Here is a 16,690-nt window from a genome sequence, read left to right as displayed (position 1 = left end):
GGTTAGGTTTAGGGTTAGATGTAGGGTTAGGGGTAGGGTTAGGGTTAGATTTAGGGTTAGGGTTAGGTTTAGGGTTAGGGTTAAGTTTGGAGTTAGGGTTAGGTTTAGAGTTAGTGTTAGACCAAATTTGAGTGTTAGGTTTAGGGTTATACCTAAGCTTAGGGTTAGGTTTAGACCTAGGGTTAGGGTTTGGGATTAGGGTTTGGCTTAGGATTAGACCTAGTGTAAGGGTTAGGGTAGGGTTAGGTTTAGGATTAGGGTTATACTTAGGGTAAGGTTAGGGTTAGCGGTAGGTTTAGTGTTATACCTAGGCTTAGGGTTAGGTTTAGGATTAGGGTTACGGTTAGGGTTTGACCTACGTTTAGGGTTGAGGTTAGGGTTAGGTTTAGGGTTAGGGATAGACCTAGGTTAGGGTTAGTGTTAGGGTTAGGGTTAGAGTTAGGGTTAGGTTTAGGGCTAGACCTATTGTTAGAATTGGGGTTAGGGTTAGAGTTAGACCTAGGGTTAGGTTTAGGATTAGGTTTAGACCTAGGGTTAGGGTTAGGATTAGGTTTAGATCTAGGGTTAGGGTTAAAGTTATGGTTGGGGTTAGGGTTAAGTTTAGTTTAGTTTAGACCTAGGTTTAGGGTTATGATTAGGGGTAGACCTAGGGTAATTGTTAGGGTTAGACCTAGGGTTAGAGTTAGTGGTAGTGTTAGGGTTAGGGTTTGGTTTAGACCTAGGGTTAGGGTTAGTGGTAGACCTAGGGTTAGGGTTAGGGTTAGTTTTAGGGTTAGAGATAGGGTTAGGGTTAGATTAGGGTTAGGGTGAGGGTGAGGGTTAGCCCTAGGGTTAGGGTTAGGCTTAGGGTTTGGGTTATGGTTATGGTTAGGGAAAGGGTAATACCTAGGGTTAGGGTTACTGTTAGGGTGGGCAATTAGTTTCTCTCTCTCTCTTTTTTTTTAACATTTTATTAGGAGCTCATACAACTCCTATCACAATCCATACATATACATACATCAATTGTATAAAGCACATCTGTACATTCCCTGCCCTAATCATTCTCAAAGCATTTGCTCTCCACTTAAGCCCCCTGAATCAGGTCCTCTTTTTTTCCCCCTCCCTACCCGCTACCCCCTCCCTCATGAGCCCTCGACAATCCACAGATCATTATTCTGTCATATCTTGCCCTATCCGGCATCTCCCTTCACTCCCTTCTCTGTTGTCCGTCCCCCAGGGATGAGGTCACCTGTAGATCCTTGTAATCAGTTCCCCCTTTCCAAACCACTCACCCCCTACTCTCCCACTATCACCCCTCACCCCCTGGTTCTGAAGGTATCATCCACCCTGGATTCCCTGTGCCTCCAGCTCCTATATGCACCAGTGTACAACCTCTGGTCTACCCAGACTTATGAGGTAGAATTCGGATCATGGTAGTTGGTGGAGAGGAAGCATCCAGGATCTGGGGGAAAGCTGTATTCTTCATCGGTGCTACATTGCACCCTGACTGACTCATCTCCTCCCCTAGACCCCTCTGTGAGGAGATCTCCAGTGGCTGACAAATGGGCTTTGGGTCTCCAATCTGTACTTCCCCTTTCATTCACTATGGTAAGATTTATTTTTTTGATGATGCCTTATCCCTGATCCCTTTGGCACCTCGCAATCGCACAGGCTGGTGTGCTTCTTCCATGTGGGCTTTGTTGCTTCTGAGCAAGATGGCCGCTTCTTCACCTTCAAGCCTTTAAGACCCCAGACACTATGTCTTTTGATGGCCGGGCACCATCAGCTTTCTTCGCCACATTTGCTTATGCACCCATTTGTCCTCTGCAATCATATCATGGAGATGTGTAGCCAATATATGATTTTTTGTTCTTTGATGCCTGATAATGGGTCAATTCTTCCCTGAATACTTGGTAGAATTCTCTTGTGAAGCCACCAGGCCCAGGGGATTTTTCGTTGGTAACCCTTGATTGCCTTGTCTATTTCTTCCATTGCTATGGGTCTGTTGAGGTTCTTGTCATCCATCTGCGATAGTCTGGGAGGGATTGTCTTTGAAAATATTTGTCCAGGTCTTCCAAATTTTTGAATTCGTTAAAGTATAGACCTTAATAGTATTGTGTAATTATCCTTTTGATTTCATTAAGGTCTGTTGTAATGTCCCCGGTTGCATCCCTCAGCCTTGCAAATGTCATTTGTTCCTTCCTTTCTTTGGTTAGGTTTGCCAGAGGTCTATCAATTCTTTTAATTCTTTCAAAGAACCAACTTTTAGTAGCATTAATTTTTTCGATACTTTTCTTCTTTTCCCTCTACTGTATCTTGGCTCTGATTTTTATTATATCTATCCTCTTTCTATTAGTAGGGTTTTTCTGTTGACTCTACTCTAATTGGTGTAAGATTTGTGTCAGCATATCATCGACAAGTCTCTCTTCCTTTTTAATGTGTGTGTTTATTGCTATCAGCCTATCTCTGATAAATGCCTTTGCTGTATCCCACAGTTTTGGTACATCATATTTTCATTCTCATTGGTTTCTAGAAACTTCCTGATTTCATCTCTGACCTGGGTCAATACCCACTCCTTTTGCAATTGGAAATTGTTCATCCTCCAATTTTTGTATTTGTTTTCTTCACCGTCCTTCTGTTAATTTCCAGCTTTATGGCACAATAATCGGAGAGAGATGTATGTATAACCTCTATGTGCTTGAATTTACTCAAGTTCAACTTGTATCCCAGCATGTAGTCTATTTTCGAATATGTACCATGTGAGCTTGAAAGGAATGTGAATTTGTTTGCATGTGGGTAAAAAGCTCTGAAAAACATCAAGTCAATTCGTCCAATTGTGTTATTTAGATTTGTAGTCTTCTTGTTGAGTTTCTTTCCTGATGATCTGTCTTTTTCAGAGAGTGGTGTATTAAAGTCACCAACTATAATTGTTGAGCCTGTGATCTCTTTGTTCATCTTTTGGAGTTTTTGATTCCAGAATTTCACAGGTCTCTCGTTAGGTGCATATATGTTTATTATACTCACTGTTCTTGGTTTTTTGTTCCCTTGAGCATTATATAGTGCCCCTCCTTGTCTCTTGTTATGGCCTGTGTCTTGAGGTCAATTTGGTCAGATATTAAGATTGCTACCCCTGCTTTTTTTACATTACCATTTCCTTGGTATATTTTTCTCCAGCCTTTAATTCTCAACCTGTTTTTCTCTGCAAGCTTGAGATGAGTCTCCTGGAGGCAGCAAATAGATGAGTTATGTTTCCTGATCCAATCTATTAGTGTCTGCCTGTAATGCCTGCGTTCAGGCCATTGTTATTGAGCGTTATTATATCCATCTGTGGACCCTGTGATATCATCTTGTACCTTTTGTGTTGGACATTTTCCTGTCTACCTATCTTATCTGCTTGTGTTGTGTGTGTGTTTTATGTTTGCCTTCTTTCCACTATTGAGCTGACGCTATCCTGGGGGCTGTTTTCTCTTTGTCGCCCTATGGGTGGAGTTGTCCTATGTGATGGTCTCTTTTTTGTCCTCAGTGAGTGTTGATCTGCATATACTGGATAGGCAAGGATCTTTTGTAGGCCTGGGTTTCTTTTTATATATTCTTTGAGGTTGTCCTTGTCTGGGAAGACTCTTACTTCTCCATCTATCGTAATAGATAATTTGGCTGGGTAAAGTATTCTTGGGTTTGCGTTGTTTACCTTCAATTATTGGAATATGTTACTCCATTCCCTCCTCTTCTTCATTGTTTCTGCTGATAGAGCTGAACATACTCTTATTGGGGTACCTTTATATGTGACTGCTTGCGTTTCCCTAGCTGCTTTTATGATCATCTCCTTTTCCTCATAGTTGGAATATTTGACAATTATGTGTCTTGGTGACTTCTTCTTGGGATTCAGTCTGGCTTGTGTTATTTCAGTCTCTTGAATGGTCGCCTGATTTTCATTTATTAAGGTGGGAGAGTTTTCCTCTAAGAATTTTCTTGCTATTTTCACTGTTGACTTCTGTATTGTGTCTTATTCCGGTAGTCCAATCATTCTAATATTGTTTCTTTTTAAAATATCATTTTATTAGGGGCTCATACAACTCTTTTTACAATCTGTACATACATCATTTTTGTCCAGCACATTCATACATATGTTGCCATCATCATTCTCAAAACACCTGCTTTCTACTTGAGCCCTTGGTATCGGCTTCCCCTTTCCTCCTCCCCCAAACCGTTGATAATTTATAAATGATTACTATTTTATATCTTACACCATCCAATGTCTCCCTCACCCAGTTCTCAGCTGTCCGTCCTCCAGGGAGGAGATTACATGTAGACCTAATGAATATCAATGCAAAAATACTTAACAAAATACTAGCCAAGAGAATACAAAAATATATAAAACAAATAATTCACCATGACCAAGTGGCCTTCATACCAGGGATGCAGGGATTGTTCAAACAAAAGAAAGACCATTAGTATTATTTGTCACATTGAAACGAAGAAACATGAGAACCACATGATAATAGTAATAATATTCTTTCTTTGCATAGAATCAGACATGGCTCTCAAGTTTTCTTCAGCTATTTTGATTGTCTTATTTGACTACTTTTTCTATTTGCTGAGGTCTGCTTGGTTATCCACTAGGTCAGTGGTGCGATTCTCTGCCTCCTCAAGCCTAATGGCAAGGTCTGTCATTTTTTCACTGGATTCTGTTATTTCATCCCTTAACTCTTGTCTTTCCCGTTGGTGTGCTGCCTTTATCTCCGCTATCATTTCATCTTTTTTCTGCATTTCTTCCGTCATATCCTTTATGATTTCAGGCAGCATTTTGAAAATTTCTTTTTGTGGCAGGTCAATATCTGCTTCTTCTATGCCCATCGTTAGGTTCATGACTTCTTCTGGCATTGTCTTCTGTTTCTCCTGCTTTTTTGTTGTTGAGCTGTTAGTACTGGTTGTTGTTTACATGTTGTTTTAGAAGAGCCTGGAGCCATCTTCCTGAGTCGAAGAGCCCTGGGCTCTCTCTTTGGGGATTCATGTGAGTACTTCTATGAACTACCTACTGGTAGCTGTACTTAGGGGTCAGATTATTGCTATATCTTCCGGTGGTTTCACACTTATCCTAGCCGTCCAGTATTCTGTTACTTGGAAAGTGTGTTGGATATTCCTCTTATGTGACACTGGTCAGGTTGTTGTGGGCCAACAAGGGCGTCGCTTCCCTGGACGATATTTAAGTAGGCTTCACGGTTCTCAGAGCACCTCAGCTGTCCTGTGGTGTTTTCCTCTGCAACTGTAGTGCTGAGGAGGGCATGTGGGTATTCCCGCCTTGGTGTAGAGCTCTGTAGCTGGCAGGGGGATTACCATTGACAGAGAGATCACCTTTGAGGTTGGGTGGATGTTCCCACAGTAGTGTGGAGCCCCACCAGTGGGGGTCAGGCGATTTCCTCAATCACTTGTAGGGCCTACTGGTTGGGATGTAGGGAGAACCCCCTGCTGCTTGGTGTCTAAAGAGGACGAGCGTGAATTCCCAGCTGCTTGCCAAGCCAATAAATGCGGTTGGAGCTCCCCAGTTGGGCCTTCAGAGTTTCCCTAAGCAGAGGGGAGTGGCCTGAAGGCCGCCAGTGGCTTGTGACAGAAAGAGAGTGAAAGGAGAGGAGAAAGAGAGAAAGAGGAAGACACAGACTGGAGCAACAATGCCAAGCAAACTGACACCCACTCTCACATACACAACTAAAATGCACAGAGTAAACAAATGTGAAAACGGTTTTTAAAAAAAAGGAAAGAAAGAAAGAAAAGACAACAACGAAAAAAGAGAACTGAATCTGCTGAGGCTGGGGTAGGAAAAAGAAGAGCTAGAAGAGGAGAAAAGAAGAAAACATGAAAGAAGAACATAAAGAAAGAAAAAAGGAGCGAAAAGGAAGGCGAAGGAGTGAGAATTTTAAAAATAGATAAAGAAATAGCTGACCCCGTGCTGTGCTGTGATCTGCACTGTCTTAGGGGTTAGGCTGCCCACTGGGAGGACAGGGTTCCCCTAGGTAGGGGTCTGTGAACCAGCAGTGAAAGGAGTGAGAGGGCGAAGTGAGAATCATACAAGCAGAGAGAGAAGTGAAGAGAACAAAGAAAGAAAGAGGAAAAAGAGAATATAGAGAGAAGGGGGGAAAACCCCAATTGTGTTCACTAATATTGGCAGTGATGGTAAAGAGGGAGGAGAGAGAGAAGGAGGAGACCGAGAATAAATAGATAGCTGATCCCTAATTGCTTGAATGTGTGTCCAGAGGGGCTTAGACCCTGCGCCACAATGGCAGGTTGGTGTTACTTTCAATGCCGGGACCCAGTGGTGCTGAGCAGAATTGCTCTAGTTGACAAGATCACCTTAGAGCCCCAACTGAGTTTTCCTCAGCAGCGTGTTGTAGATGTTTGTCCCAGGTGCCCTGTGTGATGTACAGCACTCCCACGGTGGGCAGGCTGGAGTTCCTCCTGCTATTTGGGTTGATTTGCCCTAAGTGGAGGATAGTGACCTGGAAGCCAGTAGGGATATATGATAGGAGAGAGTGGGAGAGAAGAGGAGAAAGAGGGAAAAGGAAGAAAGGAAAAACCCAACACAAACCTGAGCTCTTTGAGACTGACTGCAGTGGCAAATATGGGATAGTGAATAGAGAGAGAAGAAATAGAGTAGTAGGTAAGGAGGTAACTGGGACTTGATCACCTGTCCTTGAGGCTGGAGGAGTTCCAACTCTTCCTCAAGGTGGCGGGGTGGTGTACTTGTTTGATGTAGGGTTCCACAGATGCTGTGTGGGTTTACTTCAAAGACAAGATCGCACCCGTGGCCAGGCGTCAGTTGAGTGCTGGAGTTCACTGGTGTACCTGCCTTGTGCTGTGTGTAGCACTGCAGCAGGGCTGAGGGCTGGAGTGTTCCACCACCCTGTCAAGGGCCCCAGGACAGGCAGGGCCTCCCCAGCTATGTGTAGAATCACTAAGAGGGAAGTTGGGCTTATTGTCCTATCTAGTCTACTGGTGCCTACTAGATCAATGGATTTTATTTTTTCTGTTATTTTATTTTATTACCCTGGCCAGCTAGAATAAAATCAAATTGAATTGTCTCCCAAAGTCTCTGGGCTGTACTTATGTGCTGTTTGAAGCTGACACTTGCTACAGCATGTCTTTGATATGCAAAAAGCCACCCAGCTCTTAGCTGAGTTCTGGCATTCCTTAGCTAGGTTTCTTCTTATGCTGATTTATGTTAAGCCCCCCAATCCCCCACTGCCCATGTGCTCCTTGGAGCTGAGCAACCAGACTTGGGTTTGAGTTTTAAACCAAAAATATATATATTTGACTCTTTTGTTATTATTATGCTTGTGATGTACTCCGATTTGGGGGCTGTCAGGCTGACCCCCAGACGGGGAGATCCAGCTTATCAGGGGGGTTGTTTCCTTCTCTGCCAATTGGAACTAAATTTGCTCCCTGGATTCCGACTATCTGCCTATTTTCTTCCACACCACAATCTATCTACCTGGGGTAAATACCTGTTTTTTCTTCTACTTTAAATTCTGGCTACCTGCCATTGCCGCTCCTGCATGGGGTTCTCGTGTTTGGGATTCTGTCCCCTTTAGGACTCAGCCCTGGAGAAATCGCTGCTCCCAGCAAGGGCGCAGCTGGTACCCGTGGGCTCGCCAAAGCTAGAGCACTTTAAAGCATCCTTGGTTTGCTTTGTGAGTGGAAATCACATGCAAAAAAAGGGGTTTAGGAGAGACCCTAGTGCCCTGGTTTTAATTTCAGGATTCCACCTGCCCGTTTCCTTCACCTTACCTCCCAATTTTCTGGTCTGGCAGCAGGAGCTCTAGCTGAATGAGTCCTGTCTGGTCAACATTATTTTACTTCTCTCTTGGAGTTAATTACTTTCATTAAGTGCCCAGATGTCCTGAATTTTTAAGAACAACCCTGATCCCCTGCCTTTTTCTCTTTCCATTAAAGACCATTATTAAATACATAATGTCAATATATTTTTATCTTTACCCTTGGTAAATCTTTTCCTGTCAAACCAAGCCAGTAGACCGTGCGTTTCCAAAATGGCAGCAGTGATGGATGTGGATACCCGAGCAGCACCACTGGTGGTGCGAGCAAGAACCGCTTCGAAGTAAAAAAGTGGAATGCAGTAGCCCTCTGGGTCTGGGATATTGTGATTGATAACTGTGCCATCTGTAGGAACCACATGATGGATCTCTTTAGAGAATGACAAGATAACCAGGCATTTGCCACGTCAGAAGAGTGTACTGTTATCTGGGAGTCTAAGCATGCTTTTTATTTCCACTGCCTCTCTCTCTGACTCAAAACATGGCAGGTGTGTCCATTGAACAACAGAGTGGGAATTCCAAAAGTATGATGTGTTAGTCTGGGTAGACTAGAGAAACACATCCAAGGAGACTCATATGTGTGTAAGAGAGAACTTTATATCAAAGAGCAATTGTACATTAAGAAAACATCCCAGCCCAGTCCAGATCAAGTTCATAAGTCCAATGTTACCCCATACGTCAATACTAGCCCATAAATTCCTCTTTAGATTCACACAGCCATGCAATGATGCTGAATAATGGGAGATCACAGGCCAGTGGCGGTAAGTCTTGTGGATCCAATAGTGGTGGAAGCATTAAGCGCTGGCATGGGCTCCACGTGCCTCCTCCAGCTCTGGGGCTCTGTCTCCTTCAGTGTAGCTCCATGTGGCTTGTCAGCAGTAAGATGAAGCAGAAAGAATGTGTCTGGCCTCCAGTGCACTATTTATTTCCTTCGGGCCTCTGAATGAGGTCATCAGGCTGTGACCTGGTTGACAGTATAGACTCCATCTCTTCGCAAGTTGACAGGAAGTTATGTAACTGCCACATATGGGCATTAGAAAAAATGAATTCTTCTATCAAGCTTAAATGTTTTATTATTCATTAAAAGACTTGCTAGAACCACATCTTTGTTCCTTTGGCTTTTCAGTTTGTTGTGCTCATGCAACTGTATTATGTTCTGTGTCAAATAAAAGTCCAGTTGTGTTCTGAACAACAACAACAAAAAGAAAGCAAACCAGTGTCTCAATGTCAAAGCACCATTACCTGAACTCTTGGTATTCTCGTGTGTGTAGCAAAAGGAAAGCCACTTCTCAGACTCAAAAAAAAAAAAGTACTTGGTGCAATAGCTTATGGTCCTTCCAAACCTGAGAGTTTGAGTCTCATAATATCACATACTGGGAAGCTGACACATTTATTTGTATTTTGATCACTCGTTTGCTACTCTTGTTTCTTCCTGGCCTGTGTGGATATTATTTTTGTATTTCTTCTTCTTGGAGGTGGTAAGTTCCTAGGATGTTCATTTTCTTTTTAGTTGGCATTTAATACATATATCATTCCAAATTTCAATCACATTAAGTAGAATTGTACAATTGTTACCACAATCAGTTTCCAAGCATTCTTTTTCTATGGACTCCTTGACATCATCTCTTTTTTACCCCATATCTACCACTGTACTCCCTCCCCCCAAACCCCTTATCCTACATGCTCTCCCTCTAGGTTCATTGATCCTAGGTTTCAAGTACTGAAAAACAGAAACGCATATAACACAGCTTCAAGAAGGTGACCTCCATTGAATAACTCCTCTGAGATATACTCTAATATGAGCAAACAAAAACTGAAGAAAACAATATAAACTGAAAATTTTGGGAATCAGATCAGGTCCAGCCTGCATCAAAAGGGGTGGGTGTTGGGGGCGGGGCGGAGAACCTACTAACGAAGTTTTAACTGTTGAGGTCAGATTTATGCCTTTGGTTTTCTATCTCCTCTCTTCAAGCACCTTGTTTAGTGACCACTCTCCTCACTTCCCTCAATTTTAGATAGGGGAGGTCTCTGGAGGCTTACTTCCTACAGAGTTCCACCAGTGGATCTTGGATTTCCACTATCTCCCATTGCCTGCTACACACAGGATTCTCGCAATTTAGGCTCTGATGCTTATCCCACCGTCAAGTTCGGATTATATGGATTCCATCCTAGGATGTTCTTCTGAGAACATTAGAAAGGCTTGTGAAAAAAGCATGTTTTTCTGGACAGCTTACTATTCTAAGGAAAATGCTGGCTGGCAGCAACTATAAAGGAAGGAATGATGTTGTGGAGCCAGCACTGAAGGAGCAAATGGAAATTCTCACAGGCAGGCGGTGCAGCAGTGGGCTGGGCTCTCGGAGCAGGATGTTGGCAGATGGTCTGTTCCGGTGGTGGGTTTGATGAGTCCAGGGAGAAATGTATTTTCTGTCACCAGCTTTCTTTTTCCCTCCCTGACAATGCCCTTCTTCTTACACACCCTGAAGGGGTCCTTGAATTAAAGAAGTCCTGTTTGTTTCATGACAGTCTTTTTGCTCTAGCTTATTTTAATATTGCCGGTAGACTTTTCTTTCTTCCCTTTTTAATGTGCACTGTTTTATTCTTGGGTTTTTTTTTTTAGTATGTGTCCCAGTTATGAAGTCCAGAAGGGGCAGATGTATAGAGACAACAAATGATGTAATCGTTAAAGGGGATACAGGTGTGTTGAGGGGAATTGGGAAGCAAATCATGAATATGGGAGTGGGGAGATTGCACCAGAACTGATTGTGCTGATGTGTATACAACTCTTCTTTTAAACTATGACTGAACTATGAAAGTGTGTGCTAAGTGAATTATATCTCAATAAAACTATTGTGGGGGGGAGCCAGTTGCTGTCTATTGGATTGTGAGTCACGGTGGCCCACGGGTGTCAGACTGGACTGCGGTCCACAGGATCTCCGGTGGCAGGGGTTTCTGTTTGCATAGTCACTAAACTTTTCTTCTGAAACTCCTCTGGGTGGACTCAAATCTCCAGCCTTTTGGTAAATAGCCACGCACATAAATGATTTGTACCACCAAGGGATCCCTGTCTGGATACTAGAAAAAATCGATGCTTCCCCACTCACACAAACCCACTTTAGAGCCCTTCGTAGGGAGTCAGACGTGTTCTATCACGCACCCTTTGGGCAGCGCTTTACTCGTGGTCTCTCTCTCGGAAGGTATGGTTCTCCTGTCTACTTCTCCTTGAAGGGAGCTACTAACTTGGAAACTTTTCTCTCTTGCTTGGTATTTCCTATAAGCTGTAGTCACATTTCCTTAGAATTTCCCAAGCCATTCCTTATTGATACCTGTCATCCAATCATCCTTATTAACAATATCTTTTTACTTCAAAAGTCTCTTGTGGTATGATAGGTTATATCACCACCACACACACTGTCGGAAGCCCTGGATGTCACACGCACTCACTGCCATCGAGTGGATTTCAACTCATAGCGGCCCCATAAGACAGAGTAGAACGGCCCCTGTGGGTTTCCGAGAATGGAGTCAAAAGCCCCATCTTTGTCCTGTGTAGTTGTGCAAGTGTTTCTTACTGCTGTTTGCAGTCCAATTCATAACTCACCACACCAGCATAGTGCCATGCCTAATACGTTCACACATGAGAACTCGAACGTAACACCTTACTCCTATCTGCTGTGGTATCACTATTCTACCAGCAGTCAGATTTAACCAGCTTCCTGCTCTGCATAACCCCAAGGTCAATGTCCGCAGAAAACAAGTGAGGTGGCGCATGACCCTATGAAGCAAGACTTCTGTGTAGGGAGACAAAAGACACATGTGCACCGAAATATGCATCTGGTTTTGTTGCCCCGTCCCTACCTCATGAAAGTCTCTTTGCCTTCTCTTCAACTGGCTCTGCTCTGAAGCCATGGCCTGTTCGATCAGGCTTCCATGCCACCCCAGTCCCCATTTCTTTTTCCTAGCTTCCACTTTCAATTTTCATGAGAATTCAGCATCAATTTCTTCTCTGGCTGAGAGGTCCCAGCTACTCTTTGTAGATATAGAGAAGAAAGGATTTCAAAAGGAAGCAGAGAGCTGTTAAAAGCCTCTTTCTGTCCCAGACTCACCAGACATGCTCTGAATTTCAGAGGTACCTGCCTGCCTGTATCCTGGCCCCACATCCACAGATCCCACGCACCACTCTCTCTTCCTCTGTTGGTGGCTAAGATGTACTCCGAGGACATTTAGGTTTGGAAGATGATCTTCAGCTTCCAGAGCCCTAGATTGTTAGACTACTGGAGAACCTACTGTTTGCATAAAAAGTTAGGGCTTCAGGTTTAGAGGGTTTGGGGGTGTTTTTTTTCCCCCCTCAGCCTTTTATTGCATAAACAAAAGCAAAAATAGACTCTGAAAACTTCAAGCAGTGCATAAAGTTGAGCCACTATTACTAGCCTTCAGACCCAATTCACACCTAACAGAGAAGCAGCTTCTCGTGTTCTTTTTAATGCTTTCTGTTGGGTAAAAATGTTCATCCATGATAACGTAGACACATTCAAATCTCAGAGAGCTCATTTAAAGGGCTCCTCACCAAATTTCCCTCTTCCTTTCTCTCTCTCTCACAAGCTGTCCTACCGAAGCATGTGAGTGGTCCTAAGTGGTATGGTCGTCGGACCCAGCCTGAGTTGTGCTCACTGGAGACTGAAGTCAGGCATGCAGCAGATAAGCAAGGACAGAGCAGCCTGAGCAGCCAGCTCCACCGAGCAACATCTCTGCAAAGTGTGGAGGTGGGTCAGAATTTCCTTCTCCAACTTGAGTGCCTAATATCAGGTAAATATCTTAGTTCACATGGTTGTGAGAGAATGTAAGCAGAGAGAGTCTCATTCCCTGGAATTTTAAGTAGACAGGTGCTAGGGTTACCATTGGGGAATAAGATCTCATTTTAAATAAGATCTGGGTCTAGTTGTCTCCATGTGACCCTGGACAAAGAGTGCTCTCCTTCAGACATTGCAACAGCAGAAATGTTTTCATTTGTTTCTCACTCCTTTCTGACGCTAGTACTGTAGTGCTTTGAAACTGTAAGACAGGAAATACTTACTACTCCCCTGTCGCTTTGGGGGCTAGCTTCAGCTCCCTTCTCCCAGTTCATTAAGTTACTCACTTCAAGTACCTGGAGTGAATCCCAGACACCTGCTAAGGGCCAGGTCCTCACTGTACTCCATGTCAAGAAGCATATTCATGATGATGCATCACATGTCCTAAGTAAATCACATACTTGTTAGATCTGTATTCAAGGATTCCAGAATGTTACTGGTTCCTCCTTTATGTGCTGTCAGATTGAAAGACGAGACCATATCAAGAACCTATCTTTAGTAAGGTAACTTGGAGTCCTGAATTGATTTTAATCTTAAACATTTGTAAGGCAGGGGGAAACAAATAAGCACACGTTTAAATCCTAAATTTTCTTTCATGGATGCATGTGCTATGTTGGGCTACACCATAAACCCAGGACATTTGCTTTCTGTTCTCTTTACATTTGGATCTGAAGTATGGTGTGGGTTGAATTATCATTTCCTGGGCTAATGAGACTCTGTCTTCATCGGGGCTCTTCTGATTTTTGAGGCCTTTTTGGTACTCAAAACTGGGTATGGAAAGGGTATTTTTAGTTTTTCAGTGAGTGGAAGGCATTAGGGAAGTGGGACTGAATTTACTGGTGTTGCTCTGACTTGTCATTTAAATTCAAGGGTGTGAGAGCATTGGAGGGTCGGCCCTAGACCTCTGGTAGACAAGACACCTAAGCACTGTAGACCTCAGTTACCCCAGAGAGACAGTGGACAGGGTGTGAGCTGAAGGCGCTACCTTGTCCCTTTGTCGCATGCTGGACTCCATCGGTAGCACGATGCTTCTTTCTTTCATCACTTCCGTAGACTCTTCCTGTTGTCTGCTCTCAGCTTTCAGTCCTCAAGATTGCTCCTGCTTAGAATGCTGAGTCTTGGTCCAACCCAAACCCAAACCCACTACCATTTAACCTACTTGGGTTCTTAGCAACCCCATCGTCCTTAGTAGAACAGCTTCAAAGGGTCTCCAAGGCTGGTGCGTTCAAACCAACTGACTTCCAGTTAGTAGCCTTGTGCTCAAGCACTATGTCACCAGGACTCCACCGATTCCATTTGTGGGTATTCACTTGGTCACTACATACACCATAAGATTTTGACAGAATCAGATGCTTCTGGGTGTCCTCGTCTTTTCTCTTGGTGTAAGGTAACCAAGACAGTTGACTGCATGTGCCCACTTAAAGTGCTGATGACTTAGGGGGTAGGAACACCAAGTATGATTTCACAAAGTACGACATGCTCCCTATTGCCACTTCTGGCATTCTCACTTTCAATAAGGAATTTATGATCCACGTGCTGCTGGTGTACAGATAGCATGTCCACTTCAGTTACACAAAAGAGCTTTCCAGTGCTACATGTTTGTTTGGTGTTCTGCAACTGCTTTTGATATTCTCCAAGGGATTTATGTATCCTTTCCATTTTCCCACAGAGTTTCAAGTCAGATGAAGAACCTGATGGTGCCAAAGAGCCTCAGAATGAGTTATTTGAGGCACAAGGTAAAACCATGACCTCATGCTTGGTACTTTGAAAGATCCAGGACCTGGATTGTCAGCAGTGTTGCTGTGACAAGAATAGTTTCCTGGAGAGTGCAGTGTGGGTAATCTCCCTGGACAGTCTGTTCTCCGGATATACTTATATAGAGAGCGTTGCATCAAGAAAATAGCTCACACAGATGTAGAAGAAGGCAAATTCCAAGTTGAGCAAGTTCTAGGCCCATGATGCTGATGTTAGGGTGCAGGGTTATCATGACTGTCATAGCTTTGGGAGTTGATGGGCCCAAAAGGAGCTGAAAGACAAAGGTCTATGGCTACAGAGGGAAATGAATTCAAGGTTGGCAGATCAAGCCTGTGGCTAAAGAGACGAATAAGTCCAAGCTTGGTAAGTCAGGTGACAAGCTACTGATAACTCCCAAGGACAGCAAGCAATACAGGAGACCACTGACTCAAGTCTTAACCTGTGTACAACTGAATCTGGGCTAACCCCATTTACATATTTATTATTTTAAAATAGTTTTATTGGAAGATACAAGGAGTTACCAAAAATGGATTTTTTTTCAAAGTTATGTATTTAAATTTTTTTACAAAACAACCATGTCACCGTCAAAGTACTCTCCATTACACTTCATACATTTGTCACACCTGTGATTCCATTCTTGGAAACATTTTTCAAACTCATCTGTTTGGAAGGCTGACAGTACCTCTCCAATTTTTTTCTTCATCTCTGCTTTTGTCTTCAAATCTCTGTTCTTTCATTTCCCTCTTCATTCAAAGAAACAAAAAGAAGTCACACAAAGTGAGGTCAGGTGAATAAGGTGTGTGGGGCAAAAGAGGCATGCTGGTTTTTACCAAAAACTGGCACACTGAGATGGCTGTGTGAGCAGGGGCATTGTCGTGGTGGCAGAACCAGTCCCCTGTCTGCCACAAATCAGACCATTTTCATCACACACTATTATGCAATCTTTTCGGATCCTCTAAATAGAAAGCTTGATTAACAGTCTTGCCTGGTGGAGCAAACTCCAAATGCATGATGAGTTGACGTTTTCGTTCATTCAGGAAGTTGACAAACATCCAGAATGAGGTTTGTCATCAATCAATATTTTACCTTTTTTGAAATGAGAAAAACACTTGAGTTTTTTCCCATAGCACTGCCCTTGTAAGCTGTTTTCAACATCACAACAGTTTCTGCAGTGTTTTTCCTTGAGTAGGAAACAAAATTTCACCACTGCACACTGTTTTCTTAAATTGGCCATCTCAAAAAGCAAGGTTTCAAGCAAAACTGCTTTTATGAAAAAATTCACCGTGACCAGAGAAAACCTTCCCAGTGCCACGGGGTGCACTAACTCAGAGCAAGTTGCTCGATGCATACTTAGCAGGAAACATGGGTACTATGAAAGCTCCACTCTGCCCAGGGCAATTCTGGTCTGGGGTTGGTGGGGAGGGGTACTCCCTCATATTTCACCTATCATACAATTCAATTGTTCTATCCTATTAAGAACGTTTCTGCAGTTATCACCACAATGAATTTCAGCGCATTTTCTCATGAACTTGTTGTTAGTTCCTAATTTGCCATCAATCACTCCTACCATGCTCTACACAATTATCAAGCCGGTTACTACCTCTGTGAATCTACATAGCCTGGACTTTACATACAGAAAATCATTGAAAAGACAAACTGGAAAACAATGATTAGAACACAGAGAAAAACTTCATAGGAAAAAAAGCAAAATATTAAAAACTGAAACAACTTTAAAATGAATCAAAAGGGAGATCAAATAGCAAGATATTAAAATGTAACCTAAGTACAACGGACTTAATCAACTTTGCAGTGTTCTGTCTCTAACAAGGCTCTTAATATCCCAGGACTTTGGTCCAAGAAGATTCCCCAGAGGCTTAATCCATCCAAGCGACCCTGCAATTGGATTTTTGGCTTTCACTGTCTTCCATAGCCTTCTGTAAACCACATGTCCAGAATTCAAGCTCTGATACTATTTTCTCCTGAGATTTGGATGTTATTTACAATCCTTGGATTATAAAGGCAGGTGTGTTTCCTCATGTGGGCTTAGTTGATGCTTCACTCACATAGCTACCTGTTTGAAGACGAGCTTTTAAAACCTCAGCCACTATTCTGTCTGATAGTCGGGCACCAACTGGTTTTTTTATCACATACTGTTACAGCCCTCATATTAGCAGTGACCTCTTCATGAGGGCAAGCATTGAGCGGGGCCAGGCTAGGATGCATTGGGCTACAATTAAGTGTGAACCCCAAATCCATTCATATATCTATAGTTTATATGTCTCTGGTTAA

At 43.0% G+C, this 16,690-nt stretch overlaps 1 pseudogene; it reads left to right on the top strand.

The window, feature by feature from the left end:
- Window positions 1-6,250: 6,250 nt before the first annotated feature.
- LOC142436739 (ninein-like protein) overlaps window positions 6,251-16,690 on the top strand; it is a 95,107-nt pseudogene continuing 84,667 nt past the window's right edge.

This window comes from Tenrec ecaudatus, unplaced genomic scaffold (genome assembly GCF_050624435.1).
Source record: "Tenrec ecaudatus isolate mTenEca1 unplaced genomic scaffold, mTenEca1.hap1 Scaffold_555, whole genome shotgun sequence".
In the NCBI taxonomy this organism is placed as follows: Eukaryota; Metazoa; Chordata; class Mammalia; order Afrosoricida; family Tenrecidae; genus Tenrec; species Tenrec ecaudatus.
Note: the sequence above shows the minus strand (reverse complement) of the source record. Positions and strands in the feature narration are given on the sequence as shown.